The following is a 27,879-nucleotide window of genomic DNA, read 5'->3' as shown; positions in this document are numbered from 1 at the left end:
AACTACTTTTTTTTTTTTGAGGCGGAGTCTCGCTGTGTCTTCAGGCTGGAGAGCTGTGGCACGATCTCGGCTCTCTGTAACCTCCACTTCCCAGGTTCAAGTGATTTTCCTGCCTCAGCCTCCCAAGCAGCTGGGACTACATGCACATGTGACCACGTCTGGCTAATTTTTTGTATTTTTAGTAGAGACAGGGTTTCACTGTGTTAGCCAGGATGGTCTTGATCTCCTGACCTCACGATCTGCCCACCTCAGCCTCCCAAAGTGCTGGGATTACAGGTGTGAGCCACTGCACCTGGCCAAGGCAACTAATTTTAAAAATCAAGACATATAGCTAATCAGTCAATGTGAAGATAAAATGGAATACTAAAATATACTCAAGTAATCCAAAAAGGCACAAAGAAGAGATAAGACAAATTAAAAACAAATAGGCCAGGCGTGGAGGCTCATGCCTCTAATCCCAGCACTTTGGGAGGCCAAGGCGGGTGGATGACCTGAGGTCAGGAGTTCAACACCAGCCTGGCTAACATGGCAAAACCCCATCTCTACTCAAAATACAAAATTTAGCCGGCTATGATGGTGTGCGCCTGTAATGCCAGCAACTCGGGAGGCTGATGCAGAAGAATCACTTAGACCCGGGAGGCGGAGGTGGCAGTGAGCCGAGATCGCGCCACTGCACTCCAGCCTGTGCGGCAGAGTAAAACTTCATCTCAAAAAAAAAAAAAAAGGAAAAAAAAAAAAGACCAGCCCGGACAACACAGTAAGACCCTAACTATACAAAAAAAATTTTTTTTTTAATTACCCAGATGTGGTGGTGTAAATCCACAGTCCCAGCTACTCAGGAGGCTAAGGCAGGAAGATCACAGAGCCTGGAAGGTCGAGGCTGCAGTGAGCCACAACTGTGCCACTGTACTCCAGTTTGTGTGACAGAGCCAGACCTCATCTCAAAAACAAACAAAAAAATCTGTATGTAAATGTTCATAGCAGCACTATTCAGAATAGCCAAAAGGTAGAAACAATGTAAATGTCCATCAAATCAAGACATACAAAATGTGGTGTTTCTATAGAATATAGTATTATTCAGCCATAAAAAGGAATGAAGTCCTACTGAACCTAGAAAGCATTATGTTAAGTGAAAGAAGCTGAACCCAAAAGGTCACACATTGCATAAGTGTACTTACAGGAATATCCAGAATAGGCAAATCCATAGAGAAAACAGATTACTGAGTGGCAGGCACTAAGAGACTGGGAATGGGGAGAGACTGCTTAAAGGGTACAGGGTTTCCTTTTTAAGATGATGAAAATGTTTGGGAACATTTAGTCTGTGGTAATACTTGCATGACATTGTGAATGTACTGAACACCACTGAATTACGTATTTTAAGTGGTGAAAATGGCAAATTTCATGTTATGTGAATTTTGCCAGAAATTTTTAAAAAAGGAATGAAGGAGTGATACATACTACAACATGGGTGAACCTGAAAAACACTATCCCAAATGAAAGAAGCCAGTTACAAAAGATCACGTATTGTATGACTTCATTTCTATGAAATGTCCCAAATAGGCAAATCTACAAAGACAGAAAATAAATTAGTGGTTGCTTAGGGCTAGGGATCCAGGAGAGAAGGATTGGAGAGTGATTGCTAATGTATACAAGGGTTCTTTCTGGGGTGATTGAAATGCTTTAAAATTAGATTATGCAAAAGATTGCAAAACTGTAAATATACTGGAAAACATCGAGATACCCCCTTTAAATAGGTGAATTTTACAGTGTGTAAATTATATCTCAATAAAGCTAATTTTAAAAAGGAAAAACTTAGGCCAGGCAAGGTGGCTCACGCCTGTAATCTCAACACTTTGGGAGGCTGAGGCGAGTGGATCATGACGTCAGGAGATCGAGACCAGCCTGGCCAATATGGTGAAACCCCGTCTCTACTAAAAATACAAAAATTAGCCAGGCGTGGTGGCAAGCGCCTGTAGTCCCAGCTACTCAGAAGGCTGAGGCAGGAGAATCGCTTGAACCCAGGAGGCAGAGGTTGCAGTGAGCCGAGATCTCACCATTGCACTCCAGCCTGGTTGACAAATCGAGACTCCATCTCAAAAAAAAAAAAAGAAGGAAGGAAGGAAGGGAGGGAGGGAGGGAGAGAGGGAGGGAGGGAGGGAGGGAGGAAGGAAGGAAGGAAGATGAGATACCAATACACAGCTATTAGAATAGCTACAATCAAATAAACTGACAATACCAAATAGGAATGAAAATGCGAACAATAGGAACTCTTAACATTCACTGCTGATGGAAATACAAAATAAAACAGCCCTTTTGGAAGGCAGTTTGGCAGTTTCTTACAAAGCTAAATACAGGCCTACCATATGATCTAGCAATCACATTCCTGAAGTATTTGATTATCCAAATTGATTTAAAAACTTATAGTCACACAAAACCTACACACAATGATTATAAGCAGCTTTATTCGTAATCACCAAAACCTGGAACCAAGGATGTCCTCTGATAGGTGAACAGATAAACAAACTGTAATATATCCATACAATGGATTATTTAGCAATAAAAATAAATGAGCTAGCCAACCACAAAATGATGTAAAGGATCCTTAAATGTATATTGCTAAGTGAAAAAAGCTAGTCTGGAAAGGCTACATACTACACGATTTCAATTATAAGACATTCCAGAAAAGGTAAAACTATAGAAATAGTTAAAAAACGGTGGGCCGGGCGCGGTGGCTCAAGCCTGTAATCCCAGCACTTTGGGAGGCCGAGGCGGGTGGATCACGAGGTCAGGAGATCGAGACCATCCTGGCTAACATGGTGAAACCCCGTCTCTACTAAAAATACAAAAAACTAGCCGGGCGTGGTGGCGGGCGCCTGTAGTCCCAGCTACTCGGAGGCTGAGGCAGGAGAATGGCGTAAACCCGGGAGGCGGAGCTTGCAGTGAGCCGAGATCGCGCCACTGCACTCCAGCCTGGGTGACACAGCGAGACTCCGTCTCAAAAAAAAAAAAAAACAAAAAACAAAAAACAAAAAACGGTGGTTGCCAAGGGCTTGGGGAAAGGCAGAGAGGGCTGAAGAGCTGAAGCAGAATAATCTCATGGAGGTGAAACTATTTGGCACAATACTTTAATGGTGGATACCTGTTGCCCAGGTTGGTCTCAAACTCCTGGGCTCAAGTGATCCACCCATATCAGATTCCCAAAGCAGTGGGATTACAAGCGTGAGCCACCACACCCAACCTATGTCATACTTTTAAATATCATTTTAGAGTGTACTCCTTCTACTTACTTTTTTTTTTTTTTTTTAGATGGGGACTTACTGTGTTGCCCAGGCTGGTCCCAATCTCCTGAGCTCAAGCCATCTTCCCACCTCAGCCTCCCAATGTGCTGGGATTACAGGCAAGAGTCACCGTTCTACTTATGTTTTTTAAAAGCTACCTAAAAACAGCCTCAGGCAGGTTACTTCAGGAGGTAGTCCAGACCGATCCACGTGAATATTGCCCCTGAAGACCTTCCAGTAGGACAAGATATGAAGGTGGAAGACACTGATATTGACAATCCTGACCTTGTGTGGGCCCTAGGCTAATGTGTGTGCTTATGTCTTCATTTCCAACAAAAAAGTTTAAAAAGTAAAAAAAGAAAAGAAAAACGAAAAAAAAGGCCAGATGCAGTAGCATGCACCTCAGGAGGTTGAGGTCAGAGAATCACTTGAGCCCAGGAGTTGGAGGTCAGCCTAAGCAACATAGCGAGACTCCATCTCTAAAAAAAATTTCATTTTTTAAAAAAAGGTTAAAAAAATTAAAAATTTTTAAATAGAAAAAAACTTACAGAATAAGAATTTAAAGAAAAATACTTTTGTACAGCTGTATAATGTGTTTGTATTTAAGCGTTGTTACAAGAGTCAAAAAATAAACATTTTAAAGTTTATAAAGTCAAAAAGTTACAATAAGCTAAAGTTAATTTACTATTGATCAAAGAAAAAAATTCGATGAATTTAGTGTAGCCTAACTGTACATTGTTCATAAAGTGTACAGTAAGGTACAGTAATATCCTAGGCCTTCACATTCATTCACCACCCCTCATTCACTGATTCACTCAGAGCAACTTCCACTCCTGCAAGGTCCTCTCATACCTTTCATATCTGTTCTGTTCTCTGTTCCGTTCTGTTCTGTGTTCTGTTGTGTTCTGTTCTGTTTTAAGACAAAGTCTCACTCTGTCACCTAGGCTGGAGTGCAGTGGCGTGATCTCGGCTCACTGCAACCTCTGCCTCCTGGGTTCAATTCTCCTACTTCGGCCTCTCAAATAGTTGGGATTACAGTCATCTGCCACCATACCAGGCTAATTTTTGTATTTTTAGAGAGGCACAGTTTCACCATGTTGGCCGGGTTGGCCTCAAACTCCTGACCTCAAGTGATCTGCCTGCCTCAGCCTCCCAAAGTGTTGGGATTACAGGTGTGAGCAACTATGCCCGGCCCTTTCTTTTTTTTTTGACAAAATCTCATTCTGTTGCCCAAGCTGGAGTGCAGTCGCATGATCTCGGCTCACTGTAAGCTCCGTGTCCGAGGTTCAAGCGATTCTCCTGCCTCAGCCTCCTGAGTAGCTGGGACTACAGGCACCCACCACTATGCTGGGCTAATTTTTGTATTTTTAGTAGAGATGGGGTTTCACTATGTTGGCCAGGCTAGTCTCAAACTCCTGGCCTCCTGATCCACCCACCTCAGGCTCCCAAAGTGCTGGGATTACAGGCGTGAGCCACGGTGCCTGTGCCCAGCCCTTTTACACTATATTTTTATTGTACCTTTTCTATGTTTAGATACACAAATATTCACCATTGTGTTATAACTGCCTAGAGTATTCAGTACAGTAATATGTTGTACAGGTTTGTAGCCTAGGAGCAATAGGCTATAGGCTACAGCCTACATGTGTAGCACGCTACACCATCTAGGATCATGTAAGTACACTATATGATGCTTGCACAATAAAGAAATTGCCCAATGATGCATTCCTCAGAATGTATCCCCTTAGTTAAATTACTTATGACTGTGTACATCTAACAAGAGAGCATCAAAGTGCATGCAGCAAAAATTGACATAACTGAAAGGAGAAATAAACAGATCCACAATCATAGGGAGTTCAATACTCCTCATTGATACAATAATTCACAGAAAAGTAAACAGAAAATTATTAAGAATATGTAAGATATGAAGAACATTATTAACCAACTTGACATAATTGTTATTTTTAGAACACTGCACCCAACAACAGCAAGATAAACCATCTTTGCAAGCACACATAGAACATTCACCAAGATAAACCATATGCTGGACCATAAAACAAGCCTGGAAATACTTTAAAGAATATAAATTGGCCAGGCACGGTGGTTCACGCCTGTAATCCCAGCACTTTGGGAGGCCAAGGCGGGCGTAAAACCTGAGGTCAAGAGTTCAAGACTAGCCTGGCCAACACGGTGAAACAAAAATTAGCCAGGCATGGTGGCGCGTGCTTGTAATCCCAGCTACTTGGGAGGCTGAGACAGGAGAATTGCTTGAACCTGGGAGGTGGAGGTTGCAGTGAGTAATTTTTGTATTTTTAGTAGAGATGGGGAGTGTCACTGCACTCTAGCCTGGGTGACAGAGCAAGATTCCATCTCAAAATAAATAATAATAATAGAAAGTATGCAGCATGTTCTCTGACTACAATGGAATTAAACTCAAAATCATTAATACAAAGATACTATATAAAATTCTCCAGTATTTAGAAAATAACAGTCTCCTAAATAACCCCGATCAAAAAAGAAACTGCAAAAGAAATTAGACAATATTTTGAACTGAACGAAAATAAGAAATCCATTTATGTGACTAAACGGTATTTAGAAGGAAATTCACAGCTTTAAGCACTTGTATGAGAAAAGAAGAAAGTTCTAAAATCAATGACATAAATGTCCACCTCAAGATGCACGGGGAAAAAAGCAGACTAAACCAAGAGGAAGTAGAAGAAAAAAAAAAAATGCAGAAATCGATAAAATTTAAAATAAGAAATAACAATAGGCTGGGCGCGGTGGCTCAAGCCTGTAATCCCAGCACTTTGGGAGGCCGAGACGGGCGGATCACGAGGTCAGAAGATCGAGACCATCCTGGCTAACACGGTGAAACCCCGTCTCTACTAAAAAATACAAAAAGCTAGCTGGGCGAGGTGGCGGGCGCCTGTAGTCCCAGCAACTCGGGAGGCTGAGGCAGGAGAATGGCGTAAACCCGGGAGGCAAAGCTTGCAGTGAGCTGAGATCCGGTGACTGCACTCCAGCCTGGGCGACAGAGCGAGACTCCGTCTCAAAAAAAAAAAAAAGAAATAGCAATAAATATCAGTATGTCTAGATTAAGGAAAAAGCAAGAGGCTGGAATAACCAGTATGAGCAATAATAGAAGGCATATCGCTACAGATCCTCTAGACATTAAAAAAAGAACAAATGACTATTATAGGTTAGGCAATGGGATTGTGGCTCACGCCTGCAATCCCAACACTTTGGGAGGCCAAGGTGGGTGGATCACCTGAGGTCAAGAGTTCGAGACCAGCCTGACCAACATAATGAAACCCCATCTCTACTAAAAATATAAAATTAGATGGGCATGGTGGCACATGCCTATAATCTCAGCTACTTAGGAGGCTGAGGCAGGAGAATCACTTGAACCCGGGGTGCAGAGGTTGCAGTGAGCCAAGATCACGTCATTGCACTCCAGCCTGGGCAACGACAACGAAATTCTGTCTCCAAAAAAAAAAAAAAAAAAAAGAGAAAGAGAAAACCTAACTAGTTCCTATATAGCAACCACTAGAAATAAGAAGAGGCTGGGCGCGGTGGCTCAAGCCTGTAATCTCAGCACTCTGGGAGGCCAAGGCGGGCAGATCACCTGAGATTGGGAGTTCAAGAGCAGCCTGACCAAAATGGAGAAACACTGTCTCTACTAAAAATACAAAACTAGCCGGGCATGGTGGTGCATGCCTGTAATCCCAGCTACTTGGGAGGCTGAGGCAGGAGAATCGCTTGAATCCAGGAGGCACAGGTTGCGGTGAGCTATGATCACGCCATTGCACTCCAGCCTGGGCAACAAGAGTGACACTCTATCTCAAAAAAAAAAAAAAAAAAAAAAAAAGAAATAGAGGAAGAGTCAAGGAGGGGTCTTCCCTAGAGCCTACACTGGGAGCACAGCTCTCCCAACACCATGACCTCATATTTCTACTTTCCAGAACTGTCAGAAAATAAATTTATGCTGTTAGAAACCACCCACTTTGCAGTAATTTACTTTGGCAGCCCTAGGAAATTACTACACATATTGAATAATATTTTGGATGTAGTTAAATTAAAAATACATTAAATTTAATTTCCCTTATTGCTACTTTTTTAGTGTGGGGGTACTATAAAATTTAAATTACATACTTGGTTTATATTTCTAGCGGACAGCATTAATCTAGCCAGAGGCAACAGGTAGGAAAAAAATGGCATACAGATTGGAAATAAGTAAGTACAACTGGCTTTCTCTGCAGAAATTATTGTGTATAAAGAAAATCCTGGTCGAGCGCGGTGGCTCAAGCCTGTAATCCCAGCACTTTGGGAGGCAGAGACGGGCAGATCATGAGGTCAGGAGATCAAGACCTTGCTGGCTAACACGGTGAAACCCCGTCTCTACTAAAAAATACAAAAAAACTAGCCGGGGGAGGTGGCTGGCGCCTGTAGTCCCAGCTACTCCGGAGGCTGAGGCAGGAGAATGGCGTAAACCCGGGAGGCGGAGCTTGCAGTGAGCTGAGATCCGGCCACTGCACTCCAGCCCGGGCAACACAGCGAGACTCCGCCTCAAAAAAAAAGAAAAGAAAAGAAAAGAAAATCCTGCTAGGTGCGGTGGCTCACGCCTGTAATTCCAACACTTTGGGAGGTCGAGGCAGGCGGATCACGATGTGAGGAGATGGAGACCACCCTGGCTAACAAGGTGAAACCCTGTCTCTACTAAAAACATACACACACAAAAATTAGCCGGGTGTGGTGGCACAAGACTGTGGTCCCAGCTACTTGGGAGGCTGAGGCAGGAGAACTGCTTGAACCTGGGAGGCAAAGGTTGCAGTGAGCCGCGATCAAACCACTGAACTCCAGTCTGGGCGACAGAGTGAGACTCTGCCTCAAAAACAAAACAACAACAACAAAATCCTAAGAAACCTAAAAGTTGTTGGCTCACTCCTGTAATCCCAGCACTCTGGGAGGTCAAGGCAGGCGGATCACCTGAGGTCAGGAGTTCAAAACCAGCCTGGCCATGGCGAAACCCCACCTCTACTAAAAATACAAAAAATTAGCTGGGTGTGGTGGTGCGCACCTGTAATCCCAGCTACTCAGGAAGCTGAGGCAGGAGAGGAGACTCCCTTGAACCCAGGAGGCAGAGGTTGCAGTGAGCCGAGATAGTGTCATTGCACTCCAGCGTGGGCACACAAGAGCAAAACTCCGTCTCAAAAAAAAACCTGTCACAACTAAAAAGTGAATTTAATAACATAACAATAAAAAGTAAATATACAAAAGATTCAGTTGTATTCCTACATACTATCAACAAGCTGGGAAAAGAAACCTAAAAATACAATATTACTAGCAAGAGACAACATAAAAAGTTAAAATAAAGTGCTTAGGGATAAATTGAACAAAATATCTAAAAGACTTGTAAAATGGAAATTACAAAAACAGTGCTGGGGCTGGACGCGGTGGCTCCAGCCTAAAATCACAGCACACTAGAAAGCCGAAGTGGGTGGATCACCAGAGGTCAGGAGTTCAAGACCAGCCTGGTCAACCTCTGGCCCCATCTCTACTAAAAATACAAAAATTAGCCAGGTGTGGTAGCTAGTTCCTGTAATCCCAGCTACTTGGGAGGCTGAGGCAGGAGAATCGCTTGAACCCCGGGGGGCAGAGGTTCCAATGAGCCAAGATCGCACCATTGCACTCCAGCCTAGGTGACAAAGGCAAAACTCCATCTCAAATTAAAAAAAAGAAAATTTAAAAAGAAAAAAAAGAAATAAAGTAATAAATAGTATTGGTATAAGAATAGACATACAGACCAATTAGACAGAAGAAACCAGAAATAGACCCAAACTTACAAAAAACAAAAAAGATGGAAGCCGAGGCGGATGGATCACCTAAGGTCAGGAGTTCAAGACCAGCCTGGCCAACATGGTGATACCCCATCTCTATTAAAAATACAAAAATTAGCTGGGCATGGTGGTGGGCGCCTATAATCCCAGCTACTCAGTAGGCTGAGGCAGGAGAATCACTTGAGCATGGGAGATTGAGGTTGCAGTGAGCCAAGATAGCACCACCGGACTCCAGCCTGGGAGACAAAAGCAAAACTCCGTCTCAAACAAAAATAGTCAAATTGTCTATAATTGCCCAATTAATATGAGGAACAAATGTGAAAAAGGAAGAAAAAGAAAGAAATTCTACAGATTAAAACAGCAAGATGCTGGAATAGGACCAGAAATGATCTTTTAGAAAAAGTAGCACGCAAATGGAATAGTATATATGCAAAGGCTCTGAGGGAAAAAACTTGAAAGTAGACTGGTGTGGCAAGTACACATGGAGAAGAAGGTAAGGCTAAAGTGACATGGCCTGTGGGCCATAGGAAATGTTTGTATTATGTAACAGTTCTCAAGTCTATCCATTTTTTTCTATCCCTACCACCGCTGTTCTCAATTCATGTCTAGGTGCCTTCAAGATGTTCTGGATCATGAACCTGCAGCCTCACTCAAACTGTTCTCCCAACCCCTCCTTCATAACGGAGCCAAAATATTTAACAGCTTAAATCTTCCAATGTTTCCCTGTTCTCTACAATATAGAGTCTTAATTTCTCACTTGACTGTAAGACCTTTCATGACATAGCCTCTCTTTACTCTCCAGCTTAGTACCCACTCCCTCTAAATTACCTGCATTTTAATAAACTTCATCACATTTTTTTCATTCCTTTATGCCTTTTTACAGCCATTTGTAAGTTTTTAATCAGATGTCTTATTCTATGTAAACCTTCTCTAATCCATACTACACAAGTGTTTCCCTCTGCTCCTGCAGCATATTTTGCTCTATTCTGTATTTGCTGTGCTATAGTTAGGGTGCTTATTTACAGGACTGTTTAACCTATTAGACCTTACTAGTCACCTTTTTATATCATTCATCTTATTATTTACAGCAGATAGAAAAGTATCTCTTTAATAGATCCTCCTTTCCGTAATTAAAAAAAAGATTTATAACATTTATGCTTTCAGGATCCAAGAATCCCTAAATTAAGAGATAATTGAACTGTACATATACACAGTAAAAAACTAGATTATCAGATAAGAATATCTCCTGGCTAAAAAAATGAAAAAAAAAAGAAATAAAAACATATCAAATAAAAAACTCGATTCAAGGACAGCCTTTAAATATTACAAAAACAAATTAATATATTACAAAAATATATAAGATGACTCTTCTGTAAACCAACAGACAATAAATCTGGATTTGTAGATAATTAGGTTTGATTGAAACAAAGAATACTTAAAAACATTTAAGCCCCACAATATTACTGAAGTATAAGAATTACACTACTTATATCATAAAAGTTAATGTACACAAACTAGTAGCAAGTCATTAACAGAATTATGAATTTATATTTTGATTTTCTCTCAATGAATTCAAGTCATACATGCACATCTACAGTCTTTCGCCTTGTTTCAATTCAGTTCTCTATTAAATACTATATTGTAGCAGCGCTAATGATCCACTGCAAAGAAAGTAATTCAAAAAAAGTTGACTTTCGGCCAGGTGTGGTGGCTCACGCCTGTAATCCCAGCACTTTGGGAGGCCGAGGCGGATGGACCACCTGAGGTCAGGAGTTCAAGACCAGCCTGGCCAACACGGCAAAATCCCGTCTCTACTAAAAATACAAAAATTAGCTGGGTGTGGTGACAGGCATCTGTAATCCCAGCTACTCAGGACCCTGAGGCAAGGAGAATCTCTTGAACCCGGGAGGCGGAGGCTGCAGTGAGCCGAGATCATGCCATTGCACTCCAGCCTGGGTGACAAGAGCAAGACTCCATCTCATTAAAAAAAAAGGAAAAAAAAGAAAAGAAAGTTGACTTTCCCAAAATTTCAAAAAGTAATTTGGTATAGACCTATGGACCATCATATTAGCAAAACAATTTCATTATAGCATTATTTTAAGAGTGAAAATGTATGGGCCAGGCACAGTGGCTCACGCTTGTAATCCTAGCACTTTGTGAGGCTGAGGCCAGTGGAGTGCTTGAGCTTAGGAGTTCAAGAACACCCTGGGCAATATGGCAAAACCCTGTCTCTACAAAAAATACAAAAAGTTAGCCAAGTGTGGTGATGCACGCATGTGCGCGCGCACCTGTAGCCCCGGCTATTAGGGGGGCTAGGGCAGGAGGATCACTTGAACCCAGGAGGTAGAGGCTGCTGTGAGCTGAGATGCACTGCACTCTAGCCTGGGTGACAAAGTGAGACCCTGTCAAAAAAAAAACAGCCGGGTGTGGTGGCTCATGCCTGTAATCCCAGCACTTTGGGAGTCTGAGGCGGGTGGATCACGAGGTCAGGAGATCGAGACGACCCTGGCTAACACGGTGAAACCCCGTCTCTACTAAAAAAAAAAAAAAATTAACCAGGCATGGTGGCACGTGCCTGTAGTCCCAGCTACTCAGGAGGGCAAGACAGCAGAATCGCTTGAACCTGGGAGGTGGAGGTTGCAGCGAGCCAAGATCGCGCCACTGCACTCCAGCTTGGGTGACAGAGCGAGACTCCGTCTCAAAAAAATAATAATAGTAATAATAATCCAAGTAAAAAAGTGGAATTACTAAAATGTTAAGATATGGAAATGGTTAAATAAACTAAGGCAGTAAATAGAACTTTGGACTATTAAAAGCCATAAAATAACAGTAATATACAGCAACAGGGAAAGCATGTTAAATTTAAAGACAATTATATTAACATTAATCACAGAATTATACATAAGCACAAGTAGGATTAGAATATTATATTACTACTATATTATAGAAGAATAACAGGATTAGAGTACAGAAAAATATAAGTGTTAGGTGACAGTAATTTAAATTTTTTCTTTTGAATTTCTTTTAATCATGTTACATTTTTTCCAATAAAAAGTTTTCAAAGGCTGAGCATGGTGGCTCACACCTGTAATCCCAGCACTTTCGGAGGCCTAGGTGGGTGGATCACCAGACATCAGGCGTTCGAGACCAGCCTGGCCAACACAGCGAAACCCCTTCTCCACTAAAATTTCAAAAACTAGCCAGCCGTGGTGGCGGGCGCCTGTAATCCCAGCTATTAGGGAGGCTGAGGCAGGAGAATCGCTTGAATCTGTGAGGCAGAGGCAGGAGAATCGCTTGAATCTGGGAGGCAGAGGTTGCAATGAGCCGAGATCACACGACTGCACCCCAGCTTGGGTGAGGAAGCGAGACATCGCAAAAAAAAAAAAAAAAAACGGTTTCAAATACCGTATTAAGCTCTATTACATCCACATACTTATATAGGTAGAAAATGTTTTAAAGCTTTAAACTTCTTCCTGCAAAATACTAAGTTTTAAATTTCAAATAATAAAACTGCCTAATTTTGGAATATCCTACAATCTGATGCTAAAGACCTATTGTTTTACACCAGCTGTACTATGCAAAATCGTTTCCCCAAATTTTAGCTGTTAAAAAGGAATTTCCCATTCCAACAAGGCATCCCTTTACTACGTCTGTCTGTCAAACTGACAACCTGTGGCACCAGTATAAACAAAACTAACATTTTAAATCAGTTATTATGAAAACTTATTTGCCCTTGCTATTCAGCAAACATATTATATTGGAAATTCAAATTACAACATAAATTCGTTTTGCAAATCAAAAGAACAAATGAAACAACCTGCCACTGACTCAGCAACTTTCTTTTTTATTTTATAACCTGTACTTAAGGTGCAAGCATATGACTGAAACCTAGCTTTCAATTTTTTTCTTTTTTTTAGCCAGGAAACCTCCAGAACCAGAACAGGCTCTGAGAGATTCCCCTAGCTTTCAAACTGAGCAGCAAAGCCAATGCAAAATCAGTATTTGTTTTGGCAGGAAACTGCAATGAAAATATGAGATGTTTTGGTCTTAACTGGCAGACACACAAACAGCAAAGAAAGGTGCCTTATTGAGTTATTATTTATAATGTAAAATCCTTTGTATATAGCTACAAATTCGCTTTTATTGCAGATACTTAGTATGTTTCTTTATAGAAAGCACCTCAACCAAATAATCTCCCAAGTTTGGCACCAGGAATTGTTACAGCCTACACATCACTACAGTTCCTTGTAATTTAAAACATCTGCGTTTTAAGAATAGTCTCCACACTCCAACTATGTTGCCAATTTCCTCAGCTAAAAGCTTAAGTTTACACTACAAAATACTGTATTTACTCTCGACAATAGAATGCACTCATTTACAAAGCATACAGGAGTAAATTACTCCAATATGCAACTTCAAAATTTCTCCAATATACAAGGACAACATTTCTAACATTATAGCTTTTCTATTATCCAAATCAGTAAGTCTAAATAGTAGTACTGTACACTGAACGAGGTACTACTGGCCAAAGTCAAGTCGCATACGATCAGTTCACTAAAACAGGTCATACGAAAGATCAGACCCCTAATCTCAATAAACTATTTTGCAAAATGGTCAACGGAGATACTAAAACGGAGGAAAGTGTGGATTGTGCGGCAGAAAACCCTTTGCCATTACTGGGGAAAAAAAAAAAGTCAAAGCAAGCCTATAAGAGAGGCAGATCATGTTCATGAATACAAATCTAAGTTCACTGCCGACTTTCCAGTCTCATAGCAAGAAGGTAGATACCAACTCTTTAACAGTAATACAAAGGACAGGACAAAATATAGTTTCTTTTTTTCGTGTTATATCCAAGAATAAGGATAAAGGATACCTTTAATGTTCAGAGATGAAAATTTCCTTTTGCAACTAATATTGCTCTTATCGCGTGACACAGAAAAATCATACAATGCTCTGCATTTCTGATAGAGTAATACACACGATCACATCAAATCAAGTATTTATCCAGAACTCAGTGCCTTAGCACTAACGTTCTCCCCTCTCATACCCAGACCGGAAGGGAAAACCTATTCCTACGTAAATTAGGGCCTGGGAAGAATGCCTCAACATGGGTTTGCACACAATTAAGCAGGCTCTGTGGGTGAATTTCTCAGGTTACAACGCTTGACAGTATCTCGGAGGCACAGAGACAGCTGAGAGTTCACTACTGGAAATGACACTTTCCCTCACATTTGCACAATAACTGCGGTAACTACCCTAAATTTTCCAGTGTGACAAACATACATAAGGGGAGAAGAAGGGGATACTATTTAAAAACTGGGTCATTCCTTTTTAGTGCAGATAAAAGACGGTCTTCGAGAGGGAAAAGGTCTATCAAGCAGAAAAGGGGAGGAAAAACAAAAACAAAAAAAAAGACAGCATTCTTAAAACAGAAAAAGTTACAGCTCTTTACAGGAGTCAGCCCTAGGACTTCACTCCTTGGTTTTGTGTTTAGTCACTCCAGAGTTAAAAGGACCCTGCCTTCCTAAAAAGTCATCCCCGACAAAGAAGCCCTGAGGATCGGCGTAAGACAGAGGAGGAAATGTCCTCAATTCACCAGCGACACCTGCCCAGGTCCCCCTCCTCCCCGTTGTCCCCGACATTTCTCAGTCCCCCGACCCCCCTCGAGACGGCCCGCCACCCCGGACTCTAGCTCTACGTGCTCTCGGCCTCGACCCCCTCTGGGAACCCCCGATCCTGCTCCCTCCGCACCCCTGCCCCCACCCAGGCGGCCGTCGCCCCGGCGGTCCCCCGAGCTCAGACTCCTCGCGCTTGTACGCAAACGATTCTCAGGGGCCCGGGCGGCGGCGCGGGGAGGCTCTCCAGGGGCAGTCTTTCCCCGACCATATCCCGCAGGCTCCGGGGACTCCCCGCCCCCGGAAACCGCGGAGAAACTAGGCCAGGAACGCCAGCTGCGGCCACTCTCCGCCTCCTCGGCGACCCCCCGCGGGCCGGCCACTTGGAATTCTGCCTTCTCGGCTCTACCTGTCCGGCGCCCTCCCAGCCTTGGAGCGCAGGCCCCGCGAGGGCACAGCTCAGGCTTCCTCCGCCAAAGGCCCCGCGCCGCAGCCTCACCTGCTGCCTGGTCCTCTGTCAGCGCCACCGCGACACGGTTTCTTCCTGGGGCATGAAAGCACCGGCTTCGCGGCCTGGGCGCGCTCGGCAGGGCAGGGCGGGGGACTAGCTCCAGCGGCCGCCGCCGCCTCAGTCCGGTCTGCGCCTGCGCCGCCTCGCGAGCAGGGTCTCGGAGGGGCGCCGCCTACAGCCAGGAGCAATGGCCGGAGCGCGGGCCCGCGCGGGTGCCTCCGCGCTGTGAGCCGTCTAACAGTGCGGGCGGCGGGTCGCCTAGGAACTGCCCGCGGCGCCTCCGTCCCAAGACTTGACCGCCATGTTTCTGTTCCCTTTTTCTCCCCCGCCTTCCGCCCCTTTCCACAGAACAGCACTTTCCTTTCCCCCTCCCTCTCCCTTTCCTCCTGCGGGGGCGGGTGGAAAAGGGCGGTGGGGCGGGGAGAAGGCGTGGAGAGGAGGGGGCGGGGCGGCGCTCAGGCCCCACCCCCGGGGGCCGAGGCCCCGCGGCCACCGCTCCCCTCCCCCGACCCCTGCGCGACCCCCGCTGGGCGCGGGGTCTGAGTCCTGTGGTCCTCCGAGTCTGTCCTCCGCGTTCGCGCGGCCGATCCTGCACAAACAGAGCTGGGGAGAAAGCGCTCTGGAGGTCGCTGTGCACCCCTTCCTGCGGGGCGCAGACTCAGCGTGTGATGTGGGTTTATTGCCTTGGCCTCAGGCAGGTGGCGGCTTCTTCTCTCCGAGTTTTCAAAGACAGGGAAAGTGATGTCGAGTAGCTGAAGGTTATTGAGGACAGTGCCGGGAGATACGTGAAGATTCCTTCCCTGGGTGGGAGCTGGAATTCCCACGCATGAGTAGGGGGCTCTGGGACCCCAGAGAGACCCGCGCGCTGGCGCTTCCCGAAACCCCTTAGCTCCAGCGCACCATGTGAGTCCCTGGCCGCACTCGGTGTCGCTACTTCGGCCCAGATTTGGGGATGGGAATTCCTAATGGAGTAATCGCTTATTTACATAGTACCCTCACGCCTCCTAAGTGTAGCCTCATTATTGACACAGACGCCTGCGGAGTCGTTTCGCTATAATGCAAATTTTGCAAGATATTTTTGAACAACGTTTTTGAGTTATAGTAAATGAAAAAGAATAATCAGTAGTTATTTAGGAAGAAGGAAATGGTTTGAAGTAGAACTTTTTTACCTCTGGGGGGAAAAAAAAGAAAGGCGAATGACTTCAGATTCCATGGCTGGTCAAAATCAGAACTGGTAAGATTTCTGCACATCTGGTGAGTATCCACATACATAATGATTATTTTCCTGAGAATTACACTCTCCTTATTTCATCTGTATTTTTGCATAAAAATGTGAAATTAGACCTAGGTCATAAATGTACTGCTGTCCATTTATTTCTGAAGTTTATTGTATATCATGAATAATTTTAGTTTTATATTCAATAGTAGAAACTATTTTTCTAACCACATAAGCAGTCAGAATTGATTTCAGAAGAAATGCGCAGCAATAAAAATAAGGCTTATTTAATAACAGTTTGGAGCCAATTTGGGCCCCCTGGAAACTTGACAATCCAGCTTGTGGGCCGGATGCAGTGGCTCACGCCTGTAATCTCAGCACTTTGGGAGGCTGAGGCGGGCGGATCCCCTGAGGTCAAGAGTTCGAGACCAGCCGGACCAAGATTGAGAAACCCCGTCTCTACTAAAAATACACTGGGCGTGGTGGTGCATGCCAGTAATCCCAGCTACTCGGGAGGCCAAGGCAGGAGAATGGCTTGAACCCGGGAGGCGGAGGTTGCAGTGAGCGGAGATCGCACCATTGCACTCCAGGTTGGGCAGTTAAGAGCAAAACTCTGCCTCAAAAAAAAAAAGAAAGAGAATTTGGTTTGTGTACTTTTTTTCCTTCCTTCCCAAAGTCTAAATTAATTAACAGTTTTAAAGCAATATTAAACAAGATTTCTTTTTTTATTTACATATATAGTTTTTAATTTTTCCTCATCTCAACTAGAAAAGGAAAGACAAGATTTCTTCAGCCCCCCACCCCTTTTTTTGGACCCAGGGTCTCCCTCTGTCACCCAGGCTGGAGTGCAGTGGCACAAACAGGGTTCACTGCAGCCTTGACTTCCAGGGCTCAAGCAGTCCTCCCACCTCAGCCTCCCAAGTAGCTGAGACTGTAGGTCCGTGCCAACCACCCACCCACACCCCACTAATTTTTTTGGGGGGTAGGGGAACATATAAAGTCTCACTATATTGCCCAGGCTAGTCTTGAACACCTGAGCTCAAAGCTCAAGCAGTCCTCTCACCTCAGCCTCCCAAAACTCTGGGGATTACAGACATGAGGCACTGCACCCAACCAAGACAAGATTTCTTAATGGGTACATTTATTTCATTAACACTCAGGGATTCAGAGTTTTTTTGTTTTTGTTTGTTTGTTTCTCTCTTTTTTTATGGCACCCACGGAAATGAAAAATGGATGAAGCCAGTATCTCTCTTCCACTTGACTTGATTTTTGTCACTTTGCAATGGAAGGCTTAGGATTTTCTTTAATTTTTCTCACTATCTTAATTGTCCTATAGAGTTACCATAGATTTTTCACTGCCATTTTCTGCCAAAAATGTCATAGAATGAACTTGAATGTTTTGGGACTAATTTTTCATCTGAGTTAACTGTTCTTAGATCTGAAAGTTCTTGATGCGGCAGCCTTCTCAATTGCATGCTTAGGGGCCCAGAACTGAAATAAGTTCATTTTAAATTTTGTTTTTTATATATGTATATATATACATGTATATATATGTGTGTGTGTGTGTGTGTGTGTGTATATATATATATATTTTTTTTTTTTTTTCTTGAGACAGAGTCTTGCTCTGTTGCCCAGGCTGGAGTGCAATGGCGTCATTTTGGCTCACTGCAAACTCCACCTCCCAGGCTCAAGCAATTCTCCTGCCTCAGCCTTCCAAGTAGCTGGGACTACAGGCGTGCGCCACCACGCCTGGCTAATTTATTATATTCCTTTTTTTTTTTTTTGGTAGAGACAGGGTTTTGCCACGTTGCCCAGGCTGGTCTCAAACTCCTGAGCTCAAGCAATCTGCCTGCTTCCCGGCCACCCAAAGTGCTAGGATTCCAGGTGTGAGCCACCGTACCCGGTCTCATTTTAAATTTTAATATAAAGGCTGGGCGCCATGGTTCACGCCTGTATTCCCAGCACTTTTGGAGACTGAGGCGGGTGAATCACTGGAGGTCGGGAATTCGAGACCAGCCTGACCAATATGGTGAAATCCCGCCTCTACTTAAAAATACAAAAATTAGACTGGGCGCGGTGGCTCCTGCCTGTAATCCCAGCACTTTGGGAGGCCGAGGCGGGCGGATCACAGAGTCACGAGATCGAGACCATCCTGGCTAACACGGTGAAACCCCGTCTCTACTAAACATTCAAAAAATTAGCCAGGCATGGTGGCGGGTGCCTGTAGCCTCAGCTACTCGGGAGGCTGAGGCAGGAGAATGGCGTGAACCCGGGAGGCGGAGCTTGCGGTGAGCCGAGATCGCACCACTGCACTCCAGCCTGGGCGACAGAGCAAGACTGCGTCTCAAAAAAAAAAAAAAAAAAAAAAATACAAAAATTAGCCGGATGTGGTGGTGGGTGCCTGTATAATAATAATAATTGATGAATGCCTGGCATAAATCAGTCTATGCTTCCCTCACTTTCTTTCACTCTGTCCTTGGGTAAGGTACTTAACTTTTCCTCATCTGTAAAGTAAGTAGAATGATATTCACAAAGGTAGTCATTTATTAATTTACAATAAGCCATAAATATTAAACACATCAGTTCAGGAATCAATAATCAGCACATGTGATAGGCAGCCTCTCAGTATGGTCTACAACAATTCCTGCCTCCTGCTATTTATACCCTTGTGTAATCCCCTCCTATTGAGTGTGGGGTGAAATTATTGACTGTTTTCTAACACACTGAGTGCTTCAAAACTGATGAGATATCTCTTAACAGGATGAAATGATAAAAGACTGTGACTTCAGTCTTGAATTCTCTGTCTCATCCTCTTGGATTGCTTGCTCTTGGGGAACCTAGCTATGATGCCATCAGATTTCCTCGTGATTTAAATTAGAAGTGGATCCTCCCCAAACTGAGCCTTGAGATGACTACGGCCTCAGCCAACGTCTTGATCGCAGCGTCCTGAGAGACCCTGATCCAGATCACCCTGCTAAGCCACTCCCGGATTCTTTACTCACAGAAGCTGTGAGGTAATAAATGTTTCTTCTTTCCAGCTGCAAAATTTGGGGATGATTTGTTACATGACAACACATAACTAACAAGACACAATAGTACCTGGAAGGTAGCAAGTGCTCAATAATGGTAGCTCTTCTTTTAGTGAATATGATTGGATCATTCAGCATATGACTTGGCATCCTGTAATGCTGATCCAAGCTTACTTTAATACCGTAATGATAGTGTTTACAGTTGCAATAAGAAAAAGTATCTAGTAAAAGTGGAAAGATTGACTTTTTTTTTTTTTTTTTTTTTTTTGAGACGGAGTCTTGCTTTGTCGCCCAGGCTGGAGTGCAGTGGCCGGATCTCAGCTCATTGCAAGCTCTACCTGCCGGGTTCACGCCATTCTCCTGCCTCAGCCTCCCGAGTAGCTGGGACTACAGGCGCCTGCCACCACGCCCGGCTAATTTTTTGTGTTTTTAGTAGAGATGGGGTTTCACCGTGTTAGCCAGGATGGTCTCGATCTCCTGACCTCATGATCCGCCCGCCTCAGCCTCCCAAAGTGCTGCTATTACAGACATGAACCACTGCTCCTGGCCGGAAAGACTGACTTTATCTCATCTGTTATTTATAAACCATCTTTGATGAAAGAGAAATTTGTTAAGACTGTGCTTCATATGATGTCTAGGATTTGCTTCAAAATAATCCGTGGGGGATGGGGAGGAGTGCGGGAAAGAGAAGGGAGTAGGTAGGGGGTGGGTAAAAAAGATTAGACACATGTGGAAGTTGGGTGATTGGTACCTCAGAGTTCCTTTCCTTTTTATGGCTTTTTAAATTTTTCTGTAATAAAAAAGTTTTCTTTTTAAAGTATTTTGTGGAATCAGAAGTTTGGAGCTGAACTTCAATCTTTAGAGATCATCTATTCTAATTAACTGATTTGATAAGATGAGGAAATTAAGGCCCAGCCAAATGACTTATCCAGAGTCTCCCAGTCTCATTTTTGGTGATTTCCTATTTAGATATTGAGGAGAAATTACTCACTTCAGAGTTCTTTTGATTGATTGATTGATTGATTGATTGATTGAATGCCAGCCTCAGAAGTCACATAGCTCTTTATCTCACCAAACAGTAACTTGTTCGAGATTTCCTAGGAGAGCCTCCACAGCATAAAAATTCAAGCCTGTTCTCCACTTTCTGAAATGTAATCTGCATGTGGTAGACTGGCGAGTTATTTGGCTCTGGTCCTCCAACGCATTAATTTCAGAAAACATAGTATTTGAAGGCCCAGTGCTTCACACCTGCAGGCATTCTTAGCCACTGTTTTAGATTTTTAAGTAAAATAACATCAACAAACACTGGATCTGTTTTATTAAACACTAAATCTCCTATTTAAATGACCCAGAATATCCTACCCTTCACAGAGAGTGTTAGCACACTCTTCTCTTTGTGCTCCCCTCCCATATCTTATCTGGCTAGGACTCTGTCTCAGCATTATCAAAGTGGGCTAGAGTCTCTTGGTACTCAGCACATTCTTTATCTAGCTTTCTTTTCTAGGCCTACAAGCCAAATGTGGCTGGGCAAGGAGTGGGAAGAACTATCACGAGGCTCCTCATCTTGAGTGGGAGGAGAGTAAGTGATCTTGAGAACAGTATCTTAATAGTTCATAAAGAAAAGCAGGGAGTTAGCAGAGGGAGGAAAACAGAGAAAGGAGTAATGAGCAGGAAGATAGTCTGTATGAGTATCTGAGACATAAGACCTGCTACCCATAGCTGGCCTTTTTTTGTTTTTGAGGTGGAGTTTCGCTCTTATTGTCCAAACTAGAGTGCAGTGGTGCGATCTTGGCTCAGTGCAACTTCCACCTCCAGGTTCAAGTGATTCTTATGCCTCAGCCTCCCGAGTAGCTGGCATTACAGGGGTGTGCCACCATGCCTAGCTAATTTTTTGTATTTTGAGTAGAAACGGGATTTTACCATGTTAGCCACGCTTATCTCAAACTTAGGTGATCCGCCCGCCTCGGCCTCCCAAAGTGCTAGGATTACAGGCGTGAGCCACTGCGCCCATCCCATAGCTGGCTTTTATACGCTCCTAAAGTATTTTATGTGGATGGAACTGTCCTCTGCCCTCCATCTTTCCCCACTATTGGGTATTAGTGTCTGTGCTGACTTGAATACTACTTTAGCATTTACCTCCAAATATGGCCAATTTCCCTAAGTGGCACTTGTCCACATCTGTCTACAATAGCTAGCCATGTTCCTGTGTCCCACCTTAGAGGACTGTTGTTTGTCCTGACTGAGCTTGATTCTTACCTGCTTCCTTGAACCCCTTTTTCTGGGCCTCAGTTATGATATTCGTCACATAGCAAATTGTCCTGACTGTAGATGCAGAAATATATGTGTTATTTCAAAGGTTACACCCGGTGAAGTAGCTCCCGCCTATAATCCCAACATGTTGGGAGGTTGCAGCAGGAGGATTCATTGAGCTTGGGAGTTCAAGACCAGCCTAGGCAACATAGCAAGACCTTGTCTCTACTAAAAAAAAAAAAAAATCCAAAAAAAGCCATTTGTAATGATGCACGCCTGCAGTCCCAGCTACCCAGGAGGCTGAGTCAGGAAGATCGCTTGAGTCTAAGAGGTCATGGCTGCAGTGAGCGGAGATCTTGCCACTGCACTCAAGCCTGGGTGACAGAGCAAGATTTTGTCTCAAAAACAAAACAAAAAAAGATTAAATTTTAAAAATACTAGCGTTCGTTTTGGCCAGGCATGGTGGCTCACACCTGTAATCCCAGCACTTTGGGAGGCCACGGTGGGTGGATCACGAGGTCAAGAGATTGAGACCATCCTGACCAACATGGTAAAACCCCATCTCTACTAAAAATGCAAAAGTTAGCCAGGTGTGGTGGCGTGCACCTGTAGTCCCAGCTACTCAGGAGGCTGAGGCAGGAGAATTGCTTGAATCTGCGAGGTGGAGGTTGCAGTGAGCCGAGATCGCACCACTGCACTCCAGTCTGGCAATAGAGCGAGACTCTGTCTCAAAAAATATGTATATACTATATTATAGAAAACAAAGCAATAATACATAAACAAAAATAGTAGTACAGTAAACTTTTCTGTATCCATCACCCACCTTCAACAATTGTGTTAATCTTTTTTTTCTCCCCCAAGTATTTTGAAACAAATATATATTATTTCATTTTTAAATATTTCAGTGTATATCTCTAAAATATAAAAATGTTTTGTTTTTGTTTTTGTTTCTTTGAGACAGAGTCTCACTCTGTTGCCCAGGCTGGAGTACAGTGGCGCAATCTCGGCTTACTGCAATCTCCACCTCCCAGGTTCTAGCGATTCTTCTGCCTCAGCCTTCAGAGTACCTGGGACTACTGGTGTGCACCACCACGCCCGGCCAAGTTTTGTATTTTTAGGACAGACGGGGTTTCACCACATTGGCCAGGCTGGTCTTGAACTCCTGATCTCAAGGGATCCACCCATGTCAGCCTCCCAAAATGCTGGGATTACAGGTGTGAGCCACCGTGCCTGGCCTATTTGTTTATTTATTTATTTTAGAGATAGAGTCTTGATCTGTTGTCCAGGCTGGAATGCAGCAGAGTAGTTATAACTCATTGCATCCTTCAACTCCTGAGTTTGAACAATCCTACCACCTCAGCCTCCCAAGCAGCTGGGACTACACGTATGAACCACCATGCCAGCTAAGATAAAGATCATTATTATTATTGTTATTATTTTGAAACAGTCTCACTTTGTCACCCAAGCCAAGTGCAGTGGCACAATCACAGTTCACTGCAGCCTTGACCTCCCCAGCTCAAGCTACCTTCCCACCCCAGCCTCAAAAGCAACTAGGACAACAGGCATGCACCACCACATCTGGCCAAGTTTTGTATTTTTTGTAGACACAGGATTTCACCATGTTGCCCAGGCTGATCTGGAACCCCTGGGCTCAAGCAGTCCTCCCACCTTGGCCTCCTAAAGTGCTGGGGTTATAGGTGTGAGCCCATGCACAGCCTGGTTCTGCTTTTCATTGGACAAATATTTATTGAGCATTTACTGTGTGTCAGGCATAGGAACAGGAGTTGGATATACAGTGGATCTGTACTATTCATGGATTCCATACTTGTGAATTTACCTACTTTCTAAAATTTATTTGTAAGCTAAAAATCAACACATATGGCATTTTCAGTCACTCATGGGCATGTACAAAGAAGCAAAAAATTTGAGTCACCCCAGATGTGGTGGCTTATGCCCAGTCCCAGTGACTTATACCTTGGTCCCAGCTACTTGGGAGGCTGAGGCAAGGGAATGGTGTGAACCCAGGAGGCAGAGCTTGTGGTGAGCTGAGATCGTGCCACTGCACTCCAGCCTGGGTGACAGAGCGAGACTCTGTGTCAAAAAAAAAAAAAAGGGCAGTGTTTTTCAGACTTCATTACACATTAGAGTCATTTAGGGATCTTTTAAAAAGTCTGAAGCAACATCTCATACCAATTAAATCACAATTTATTGAGTTGGGACACAAGCATCAGTATTTTTTAAAGCTCACAAGTGATTCTAATGGACAGATAAGTTTGAGAGCCCCTGAGCTAGAGTCATCTGAGAAGGCATCAAGGAATGGGATTTGGAGTGATTCTTGAAGCATAGATGGAATTTGATTAGCTGGAGAGAAGGTGGAAATTTTGATGAAAATATTCCTGATAATAATTGTAGCAAATTGTCATTTCCATTTTGATCAGGACAAATGGTTTGTAAAAGTTACTTGATAAAAGGAATAAAGTGTCATCATTATTCAAATAAATAAAATATTGTTCAATACAGCCAAATTTCTAAGATTTAACAAACAAATACATTAAAAAATATTCACAACTGAGCTCAGTGGCAGTGGCTCACACCCTAATGCCAGCACTTTGGAAGGCTGAGGCAGGAGGATTATTTGAGCCTAGGAGTTTGAGGTTACAGTGAGCTATGATGGCATCACCACACTCCAGCCTGGGCGACAGAGCAAGACCCTGTCTCAAAAAAAAAAAAAAAAGACTGCATTTCCCAAAAATGGCTAGTTTTTTTGTTTTAATTTTGCCAGGCACAGTGATCCACACCTGTAATCCCAGCAATTTGGGAGGCCAAGGCAGGCAGATTGCTTGACCTCAGGCGTTCAAGACCAGCCTGGACAACATAGCAAAACCACATCTCTACAAAAAATACAAAAATTCGCCAGGCATGCTGTCATACTCCTGTAGTCTCAACTACTTAAGAGGCTGAGCTGGGAGGATGGCTTGAGCCCTGAAGGTAGAGATTGCACCACTGCATTCCTGCCTAAGTGACAGAGCCAGACCTTGTCTCAAAAAAAAAAAAAAAAAAAAGGTTTGTAATATTATAAACCGAAGAGCCTAGGCCAGGCATGGTGGCTTATGCCTATAATCCTAACACTTTGGGAGGCCAAGGCAGGCGGATTGTCTGAGCTCAGGAGTGTGAGACCAGCCTGGGCAACATGGCAAAACCCCATCTCTACTAAAAACACAAAAACTTAGCTGGGCATGGTGGTGCACACCTGTAATCCCAACTACTCGGGAAGCTGAGGTGGGAGGATCGCTTGAAGCGGGAGGCAAGAGGTTGCAATGTGCCAAGATCGCGCCACTGCACTCTAGCCTGGGCGACAGAGTGAGACTCTGTCTCAAATAAATAAATAAATAACCTATTGATTGGGAGCCATGTGTAACCTGTATCACTGATCATTTTGAGATTTCTGTTTAAATAGTTATGTATAAAGTTGATTTGAGGAAAAATAATGTGTTAATTGTTATTTCATAGCTATGTAGAAAATTCTTAGGCTTCATAGAACTAGACTATTACAATTCTTTGTTGGAAATGGAGTCCTTCCTACAATAAGTTCTTGATTTTAAATTATTTTCCTATAACATTGCGTCTTAAGAGCATTACAAGGTTGGAAGAAGCAGGGAATAGCACTCAGTAATAAAACAGAATAATCAGTTTCTCAAGGAGTCTGTTTGTCCTGCTGGCAGCAGCTCTCTTCAAACACATTTCTTACTAATATGGTTTTAACTCTAATGGAGGTGTGCTCCCTTTGGCAGCACATATACTAACTGTAATGGAGATAAATTTGGATTTGAGATAAAATTTTCCCTACCAAGTGTCTTACTAAAGTTTGTCACTTTCTCCTTTTTATGAAAGTGCCAAGTTTTAGACTATGTGCAAAAATTTCGGCCAGCTTGCTTTCTGTGAGATTAATTTTCCTACCTGGCAAGGTGACATTTAGCAAAACTGGCAATATACATTATTTATAAGTGTCTTTATTTTTCTAAATAATGGCAATTATAATGGTTTAACCTTGTGACAGACACTTCAGACAATATGGACTAACAGATGGGAGTTCATATTCTGGCTCTGCAGTTTACCAGCTTGGACTTGGGCAAGTTTGCCTAACCTCTCAGGTTAAGTACTTAGCTTGCAGTATTGTTGAAAGATTAAATGAAAACCAAATAAAATTCATTAGGCATTTTCATTATCACCTCACTGCCATTTCTCTCCATCCTAACACTGGCTTCTATCTCTTCCTGCCAGCGTTGCTGCCATTTCAGTTAGATATTCTACTTCACAGTTCAAACTTCCTCCAACAACCTGACCATTCCTTCTTCTCGACAGACTCCTCTCCAGTTGAGGTCTTGGGATTAAGGGCTAGAATATGTTTGACATATAGAAAGGTACAAAATGCATATCAGATTAATGACTCAGTGATGTGGCAGGAATAGTTGTCTCCACCACTGCCCTCAAAGCAGAATCAAAAAGGACACTGATAAGTGGCCTCTTTCAACTGACAGCAATGAATACAAGATAGGTGGAACAAACCATTTTTAGTCCAAGCTTCATTAGATAATAATAACTTGGAGCACAACAGGGCTACATCAGCAAGAATAAGGTAGCAACTTGTAACACTCAGTGTAATGAATTAGGAGTAAAACTGCCTGTATTTAAATCCCAGCTCCACCATTTGCTGTGTAATGTCTCTGAGCTTTGGTGTGTGAAATGCAAATAATAATAATAGTACTAATAGTAACTGATGTATTTTACTGTTGTTGTAAGGCTTTTTTTTTTGAGATGGAGTTTCACTCTTGTTGCCCTAGCTGGAGTACAATGGCACGATCTCGGCTCACTGTAACCTCTGCCTCCCAGGTGCAAGTGATTCTCCTGCCTCAGCCTCCCAAGTAGCTGGAACTACAGGCATGCACCACCACACCCGGCAAATTTTTGTATTTTTGGTAGAGATGGGGTTTCACCTTGTTAGCCAGGCTAGTCTGGAACTCCTGACCTCAGGTAATCTGCCCACCTCAGCCTCCCAGAGTGCTGGGATTATAAGCATGAGCCACCACCCCTGGCCTGTAAGGCTTATTAGAGGGTTTTTTTGTTTTGTTTTGTTTTGTTTTGTTTTGTTTTGTTTTGTTTTTATGAGACAGAGTCTTGCTCCATCGCCCAGGCTGGAGTGCAGTGACGCCATCTCAGTTCACTGCAACCTCCACCTCCCAGGTTCAAGCCATTCTCCTGCCTCAGCCTCTGGAGTAGCTGGGGTTACAGGCATGCGCCACCACGCCTGGCTAATTTTTGTATTTTTAGTAGAGAGGGGGTTTCTCCATGTTGGCCAGGCTGGTCTCGAACTCCTGACCTCAAATGATCCACCTGGCTCGGCCTCCCAAAGTGCTGGGATTACAGGCGTGAGCCACAATGCCAGACCTAGAGTTGTTTGTTTGTTTGTTTGTTTGTTTGTTTGTTTTGAGACAGTTTCGTTCTTGTTGCCCAGGCTGGAGTGCAATGCTGCGATCTTGGCTCACCGCAACCTCTGCCTCCCAGGTTCAAGCGATTCTCCTACCTCAGCCTCCCGAGGGATTACAGGCGTGTGCCACCACAACCGGCTAATTTTGTGTTTTTAGTACAGATGGAGTTTCTCCATGTTGGTCAGGCTGGTCTGAAACTCCCGACCTCAGGTGATCCGCCTGCCTCGGCCTCCCAAAGTGCTGAGATTGCAGGCGTGAGCCACCACATCCAGCCTTAGAGTATTTATAGGAATTAAATAAAATAGGCCAGGTGTGGCCTATTCTATTTTCAAATGTGACCTTCTCAGAGAGGTCACATTTGAAAAGAGACATGAATGAAGTAGCTTACAGAGGATACCTGGGAGAAGAGCATGCTGAGTAGAGGGATGGAAATGGGAAGGTATTCATGCGACTAAAATGCACTGAGCAACTAAGAAGGGTAGGCAATGATACCTTAAGCAGTGCACTAGACGGGGAAGGTGCTCACCTGGAGGGGAGAGAGTTCCTGGATTTTTGGCATAGCATCCACACCATTCTATGCCTTAATCCAGAGAAACTGTCCGAGGTACCCTGGGAGAAAGAGATTTGGAGATGGAAAAAGCAGCTATGCGTTCTAATCAT

At 43.6% G+C, this 27,879-nt stretch overlaps 2 protein-coding genes across 11 annotated transcripts in view; one reads left to right on the top strand and one right to left on the bottom strand.

Annotated features, from left to right (window-relative positions):
• DENND4C (DENN domain containing 4C) overlaps nt 1–15,618 on the bottom strand; it is a 145,827-nt gene extending 130,209 nt beyond the window's left edge. For 5 of the 8 annotated variants that reach the window (XM_073021643.1, XM_037998352.2, XM_007969133.3 and 2 more), the window contains exon 1: nt 15,227–15,618. The gene's annotated coding sequence lies outside the window, so the exon portion shown is untranslated. Of the gene's footprint in view, nt 1–799; nt 820–15,226 lie in introns of those variants that run through there. The other 3 variants (XM_037998357.2, XM_037998354.2, XM_073021644.1) reach the window with 3 other exon arrangements.
• Nucleotides 15,619–15,730: 112 nt separating this feature from the next.
• Nucleotides 15,731–27,879, top strand: part of PLIN2 (perilipin 2) — a 115,685-nt gene continuing 103,536 nt past the window's right edge. For 2 of the 3 annotated variants that reach the window (XM_073021648.1, XM_073021647.1), the window contains exons 1-2: nt 15,731–16,492; nt 19,215–19,468. The gene's annotated coding sequence lies outside the window, so the exon portion shown is untranslated. The remainder of the gene's footprint in view (nt 16,493–19,214; nt 19,469–27,879) is intronic. The other variant, XM_073021649.1, reaches the window with a different exon arrangement.

This window comes from Chlorocebus sabaeus, chromosome 12 (genome assembly GCF_047675955.1).
Source record: "Chlorocebus sabaeus isolate Y175 chromosome 12, mChlSab1.0.hap1, whole genome shotgun sequence".
NCBI classification, from domain to species: domain Eukaryota; kingdom Metazoa; phylum Chordata; class Mammalia; order Primates; family Cercopithecidae; genus Chlorocebus; species Chlorocebus sabaeus.
Note: the sequence above shows the minus strand (reverse complement) of the source record. Positions and strands in the feature narration are given on the sequence as shown.